Source organism: Nicotiana sylvestris, chromosome 9, assembly GCF_000393655.2.
Source record: "Nicotiana sylvestris chromosome 9, ASM39365v2, whole genome shotgun sequence".
Classification (NCBI taxonomy): domain Eukaryota; kingdom Viridiplantae; phylum Streptophyta; class Magnoliopsida; order Solanales; family Solanaceae; genus Nicotiana; species Nicotiana sylvestris.
Genome location: NC_091065.1, coordinates 168,654,311 through 168,662,035, shown reverse-complemented (window position 1 = coordinate 168,662,035; position 7,725 = coordinate 168,654,311).

Here is a 7,725-nt window from a genome sequence, read left to right as displayed (position 1 = left end):
GCACAAATTCCAGCACATGAGTCAAAAGGAAGAAAAGACGCGTCTTGAAAGAAGTGGTCTGTGAACATTAAATTATGCCCAGCATAACAAATCTGATGAAGAAAGTCGTATCCCCAGAGGAACCACCAAAAAGCTTAATGAAGGAAGCCATATCCCCAGCGGACCGAACAAAATGATGAAAACTGGTATTCAGAAAAGCAAAAGGCCAGTGTCATCCCCAAATTCTCGAAAGAAAAGCACCGGAAGAAACACAAGCCGACAAGAAAGCAAGGCAACAAGAACAAGTTGAAGATAGATGAGATCTTATGATCCGTAGTCTAGCCTAGCTTCTTGTTTTTTTTAAGCACGGTGTAACAAGGAGATCGGTAAGCAGTGGTAATAGCATGCAACAGTAGTAACATTGCAGTCCCACGGTAGTCCTAGCTACCAAAACTTCCCGAACTACATTGACCTGATTCCTGTTTTAGCCCAGGATATGTAGGAAACCTCTGAAGCAAAGGTTCGGTCAAATCTTTCAAAAAAAATGCTTCATACGGAGTACTCGGATGGGCAAAAATCGCTCACTTTATCTTTGCACGAAAACCCTTCGTGTCTTCGGGCAAAGAGGGGCAGCTGTAAGCACGTGATTTTTGCCCTATGAAAGAATTACTCCCAAAAAATTCAACATAAAACGATTTTTCCTTGGTGTGCAATTTTTGAATTTTTGTGGTATTTTTGTATAATTATTTGTATTTTTGTCTGTGCATGTTTATTTGTTTAAATTAATAAAGATATAAAATATGTCGCATTTTCATTTAGTATTTAAGTTTGTTTTACAAAAAATGAGAAAATCATAAAAAAAATAATGTATGTTGCATTTTAGCATTTAACGTCTAAATTGTGCGATTTTATCGTTAATTGCTATTTAAATATGCGATAATAGTTATTGGGAATTATTTAGTATTTTTGATAAGTTAATTTAGTTTATAACTTAATTTAGAATTTTAGTTTTATTAATTAGAAAATAGAAGAAAATAGAGCAAAAAATATAAAGAAAATCGGAATTGGGCCTCTTCTCCAAATTTCAAACCACAAGCCCAAAAAATACCCAACCTTCCCCACGACCCGGTCCATTTCAAACCGGGTCGACCCAGTCCATAACCCAAATACCCAACACCCCTATTATCTTACATTTCATAAAAGAAAACAAAAACAAAAACAAAAAAAAAACTAAACCTAAAAACTAACCATCCCCCCCCCTCTCTTCTTCTTCCTCTCTTTCTCCTCCTACCCCAAGCTCCTCCCATGGCAGCCCTTCCCCCTCACACACACCCTTCCCGTCCTTCACCTTCAACACACACACACACACGGGATGTTGTTTCCTCTTCGTCTTCGTCCTCGTTTCAGCTGCGTCAAGCTTGAGCTCAAGCAGCCATGGCTTCCCCTCTCGCTGCTGCGTCTTCTTCATCCTTCGTGCTGCTGCTGCATCGTGCCACTGCTACCATGGCTGCACCCACCTGCTTCTGCCCGCTGCTTCTTCTTCGTCGCTACTGCTGCCTCGACGAGCTGCTGCTGCATCTTCTTCATCCTTCGTGCTGCTGCTGCGTCATGCCACTGCTGCCATGGCTACGTCCACCTGTTGCTGCCCGCTGCTTCTTCTTCGTCGCTACTGCTACCTCGACAAGCTGCTGCTGCGTCTTCTTCATCCTTCACTGCTGCTGCTGTCCGCTGCTTCCTTCTTCAAGTTCTTCGATGGTCCGTTCGGGGTCGTCTTCGGCGTCGAATTGTTTTGGTGCGATAATCGCTTCTGGACGGATTTGTTTTCATTCAAGTTCTTCGTCGTTCCGATCCGGTTAGTTGGTTTAAGTTTCGTTTATGTCCGTAATTTGTTTGACATTTTTCGAATTTGAAATCAAATATGTTTGATATTAACTTCATGTTCATCGTTTTTTTTTATCTTTCTTTAGTTTGTTTCATTCATTTTTCTTGTTTATTTTTAGGTAGAAATTGATTAGCTTAATTATAATGTTGTTAGATTTATGTTGAAGATTTAATTAATTATTTTTTAGTTTGTTTTATTAATTTAAAAGGATTTAATTTTAATATAGAAGAGTGTTAGTTTAAATCGCTTGAATCCGTTGTTTGTTGTTTAATATAAATTTAATTCGTGTTCATTTTGTTTGAAATTCGTTTTTAATTCAGTGATTTAATGTGAGTTTATGTTTTGGTTTTTAATTTTTGATTTAGTTTGAATCATGTATCTTTGTTGTATTTTGTTGGATTTAATTTGAAGATCAATTGATTATTTGAGTTTAGTGATTTGAATCTGTTTATTTATTTTTGTTTAAGTTTGATTTGAATTTGAGCTCATGCTTTGAATATATTTGTTTGTTATTATTGGTGAATCTGAAAATAGATTTGTTGTTTAAAAAGATTGTTCAATCAAAATAATTCCAGTTGTTTCTTGTTGTTCATCATATAGTTTAAGTTTGTTCATAAAATCCGATTAGGAATTGGTTATTGCTGCTATATTTTGGTTAGAATTGATTAGTTGAACTTGTTATAGCTGATGGGGTAGATTGGTAAATTACAATGTTTTCAGGGTCAAAATGGTAATTTCAGTAAGGTCAGAGGGGTATTTTTGGAATTAAAATTCTGAACAATTATTTATTTTGAGTGCTCTGTTAATTAAGATTAAAATAATATTAAAATAATCAATAATGGGGGGACAAGATATAATGGTGGGGAATAATACAATTGTTTAATATAAACATGGGGAACAAGATATAATGGGGGGGGAGGATAATGTACTTGTTTAATCAAAAGTGGGGAACAAGACATAGTGGGATTGCGGGGCTCAAGAAAAGTAGTTTAAATAAATAATAATTGTATTTTTTATGTAGTAGTGGGTTTGGTAGGAGAAAATGGTTGTTTTATTAATTGATTAAAGGGTTTGGGATGGAAGATAAATAGAGGGACTTGATCAGATTTTAGGGGAACAAAAAAGAGAACAAAAGAGAAAAAGATACAGAGAAAAGATAGAGAAAAAAGGGGAGAGAACTTGAAGAGGATTTTGGGAGAACATTTTAGGAGGAATACATTCTGAAAATCTGAAAAGAGTGTGGTAGAGTTTAAAAAGAGAAAACAAAAACAAAGTGAGAAACGAGTTTAGTTTCGGGTTTAATACACGCGCGGGTTGTTGTTGTTTAGTTTGTTTACATACTCTTGGGTTTGTTCTATTGAGTTGTTCGGTTTTCTTCAAAGTTTTCTGGGCCTTGAACCTGGTTCGAATTGCTGCTGTTGGATTGTTGTTGTGTTGCTGTGTATTTACACTACTGCTGCTTCTACTGATCTTCATCTTCTTTCCTTGCTTTCCAAATATCAGGTATACAAACTGATACACTGGTTCATCTTGTAAGTCACTCGAAGCATGAATGCAAAAATGAGGAAGATTTGAAGTTGTAATTTAATGTAGTCTTTTCTTTCTTTTACTGTCTGTATATAGAACATTATATCCGCTGTCCATGTAAACTTTTTAAATGACTCACTTTCAAAACTTGACTATAATAACTCAAAAGTATGTAAATAAAGTAGGACATTTTCTTCATTTATTTTAGAGAAAACGGAAAAATAAAAAATGTAGTCATTCTAAGATTATCCTTTTTAAAAATAAAAAATAAAGAGACGAGCCTCGCCAAATAAAAATTCAAATTGCGGGGCCCTCACAAAATGTATGTGTTAATTACTTAGAACTCGGGATAGGCCGCTTAGCGAACTCCACGGCCTTACCCAAAATAACAACACGCTAGTTTCTTTAGGACGCGTCTTAATTAATCATACTTTCTTAAACTCGGGTGCACATTTATGTGACCCAAATCCAAATCTCAGCGGAGTCAAAATGTGTCTCTAATCACGGGTACATTGATTGTGACGTGGTTCAAGATGCGTGTCCATGACGTTGCGAATTCCTTTTTAAAAATAAGAATGAGATGAGCCTCGCCGAATAAAAATACAAAATTGCGGGGCCCTCAGTAAATATTTGCTTTAAAATTGCTTAGAATTCAGGATGAACCGTTTAGCAAAATTTCACGGCCCTACCCAAAGTAAATGATACGCTAGTCGCTTTAGGCACGCCTTTTAATAATTTAATTTTCTTAAAACTCGGGTGCACATTTATGTGACCCAAATCCAAATCTCAACAGAGTTGAAATGTGCCAACAACCACGGGTGCATTGATGTGACGTGGTTGGAGATGTATTTCCATGATGTTGCAATTCTTGAAAAAATATATAAATAATGACGAAAGCGGTTAAAAGTTAAAACTTGCACATTAGCTCATAATTGTATAAAATCAGATAAACAAGCCGAATATGACAGTTGAGCGACCGTGCTAGAACCACGGAACTCGGGAATGCCTAACACCTTCTCCCGGGTTAACAGAATTCCTTATCCGGATTTCTGGTTCGCGGACTGTAATATAGAGTCATTCTTTTCCTCGATTCGGGATTAAATTGGTGACTTAGGACACCCTAAATCTCCCAAGTGGTGACTCTGAAATAAATAAACAAATCCCGTTTCGATTGTCCTTTAATTGGAAAAACTCCTTCACCCCTTGCGGGGGCGGAAAAAGGAGGTGTGACAGTCACTACATATTCTTGATAAAAAAGATCATGAAATGAGTAATTCGGGTTGATAACGTATTAAGAAACTTAACTTAAAGTAGAAATATGAAACAAGAAAATATACAAGAATATAGGGAGAAAAAGAGGAGAGATTCTTATTTCTTCAAGTGTTTTTCAAGTGTGTACAATGTGATTCCTAAACCCTCTATTTATAGGATGATATTGAGGTAATACAAAGGGATATCATGAACATGGTATTAACTATTGAGAACATGTGAGGAAAATCATAGAGAGGTTATGGAGGTGTGTGAGTTACAATTATAACGGTGAGAAGTAGTGGGGACTATTTACATTCCCTAATTTATGGAAAATCTCGCCCTAAAATATCTCAACCAGTTTATACCTTGTATAGCAATTTTCTATCATTTTATGAATCTCGTTCTAATAGGGAATCTAATTTTTTTTTTTTACTTTTTAGTATCTTATTTATTTGTTGTATATAATATATTATTGTGTTATATATTATTCAAGTATTCAACCATAAATATTGAAGGCATATAAATAATATAATATGTGTATTTGTGTATTTAGATATGTATGTCTTATCATATTTGTAGTATAATAATGGTATATTTAATGTTCTTATGTATTTATTATTTTGAGATGCAATGGGTGTTTATTAAAATAGGCATTTGTAGCGTTGCTTTTATGTAATACACATTATATGTATCGTATAAGACTGTTATATTTGATTATATATATATAAAAAATAGGTATAGAAATCGTATTTTATATAGAATGAGTGTGTTTGTTAATTCAATATAAATATGTATATCTAATTATACTAGTGAGGGTAATGCCCGCGCTATGCCCGGGCCCAACGACTATCTAGTATTTTTGTTATTTTCGGATGTCACTCACTTTTGCATTTAAATCCGCCATGCTGGTTATGCATACGAAGTAAAGGAATGAATTCCTTTGAGCTATTATGTAGAGGCTAGTTGAGATTTTATAGATAAGCAGAAATAGAGCTATATACTACTTAAATATATCCTAGGGCAGAGAAATATATGTAGGTTAATGCTGTTTTCACTAATAATTAGAGAAGAAACATGTCAAGGAATATGTTTTCGTACACTTATAAGGTTTCGCTAGGATGCTTTATAAAGCAAAGTATTACAGGCTAAAGGGAGATAGTGCATTTAAAAGTCATAACTATTCATTATCAGGACAGAATTCTTGTCCACATACAACAATGTGATTTTAAGAGTATTTAGCAACATGGTCACTGTCTTCACCTATCCATCCAGTTTTTTCATTATGTTGGACCAGCCATCAAACACGTAACTCATGTGAATGATTCACATTAGAGAGTATAATCTGCTCAAATAAACTCGGTGATATCCAACGCCCACAAAAACCACCTGCAGTTATTATTAACAAATGAGAGCTTTGGATAAACTTGTGAGATGCATTCATCTGTAAGATACCAGATGATGAGTATTTTACCGCAGCTGCAACTTCTGTAGAGGTCGTTAAGTTATCAATTATAACCTTAAAATGAGATTCAAGTATCTTTTGAACATACTTTGCATTTTTGAGCATACTTTGAAAATGGACAAACATAAAAACCAATTACTTTCATAGGACATGGGGCATTCAGGAATAAGAAGCTTAATATTTATTATGGTTCAAAAGTAATCCAGTCAAATGTAGATATCATTCTCAAGTGCTTTCATGTTATTTACAATTGATTCATCATCCAATATATATTATTCATCGAACACTTACAAGAACCATTATAACTACCAACACCAGCCTCAATAATAAACAATATCAAAATCAAAAGCCTCAGAAGGACCAGAGTAGGCAAGATAAAAATATTTTACATGTGGGACTTCACTACAGATTCAGCGGTAGAGAGTTTTACCACTGTTCCACAAATAGGATTTAAATGAATCAGCAAAGCAAATCCAGATTGCGCCATAGAGAGATGGCCTGCACAATAAGTAAAATAATGTCCTAGAAGAATTAAATATTGAACCATGACTATCTGCTCCAAAAGATGGAATGGCAATGAGATGATTTTAACATGAAAAAAAATATAGATTATACGGTGAGATATACCTGCTGAATGTTTCTGTCAATCAGGTATGAGTTGTTGAAGTTTGGCAAATTTTTGTCCCACATCGGTGGGCTCTTGAGTTTTGGGGGGATTTTCCCCCTATAAAAGAAGGCCTAATGTTTAGGATTTAAATACACCTCTCATTTGCCTTCTCATCTGTTTAAGGCATTTGTATCTTCTCTCTTTAGTATTATTTCACTTGTATTTTTGGAGTGAAATAAAATATTGGTTGTGTCCGAGGAGTAGGCAAAATTAGCCGAACCTCGTAAATTCTGGTGTTCCCTTTATTATTGTTTTATTGTCTTATTTATTATTTGGTGGCTGTCATAATTTTTGGTATAGTAGTTGTGACTTATTCACACTATATACATTTGGCTTCCGCAACAATTGGTATCAGAGCCAAGGTACTGTCTAAGTATGCTCTGTGGTTGCAGCATAGTCTGATCTTCCACATCAGAAAAGATTTATCTTGGTAACTGAGTCAAGGTTCTGTCTGAGTATGCTCTGTGGTTGCAGCTTAGTCTGATCTTCCACACCAGAAAGGAAATAATCTTGATTTGTGTCGTCAGCTATTAAATAATATTTGTGTCAAAGATGGGAGACAATAAACAAGAAGAATCTACATCAAGTGTCAACAATACGTCATCGTTGGCATCTTCGCTTATGATAAGAATTGTGTCAAATGCGAAATTTGCGGTAGAAATATTTGACGGGTCCGGACATTTTGGGATGTGGCAAGGCGAGGTTCTAGATGTCCTTTTTCAACAAGGGCTAGATCTGGCCATTGAAGAAAAGAAACCAGATGTTATTGGAGAAGAAGATTGGAGAATTATCAACCGTGTTGCTTGCGGTACCATTCGATCCTACCTTGCTAGAGAGCAGAAATATCCATACACAAAGGAAACTTCTGCAAGTAAATTATGGAAAGCACTGGAGGATAAATTTTTGAAGAAAAACAGTCAAAATAAATTGTACATGAAGAAGAGACTGTTTCACTTC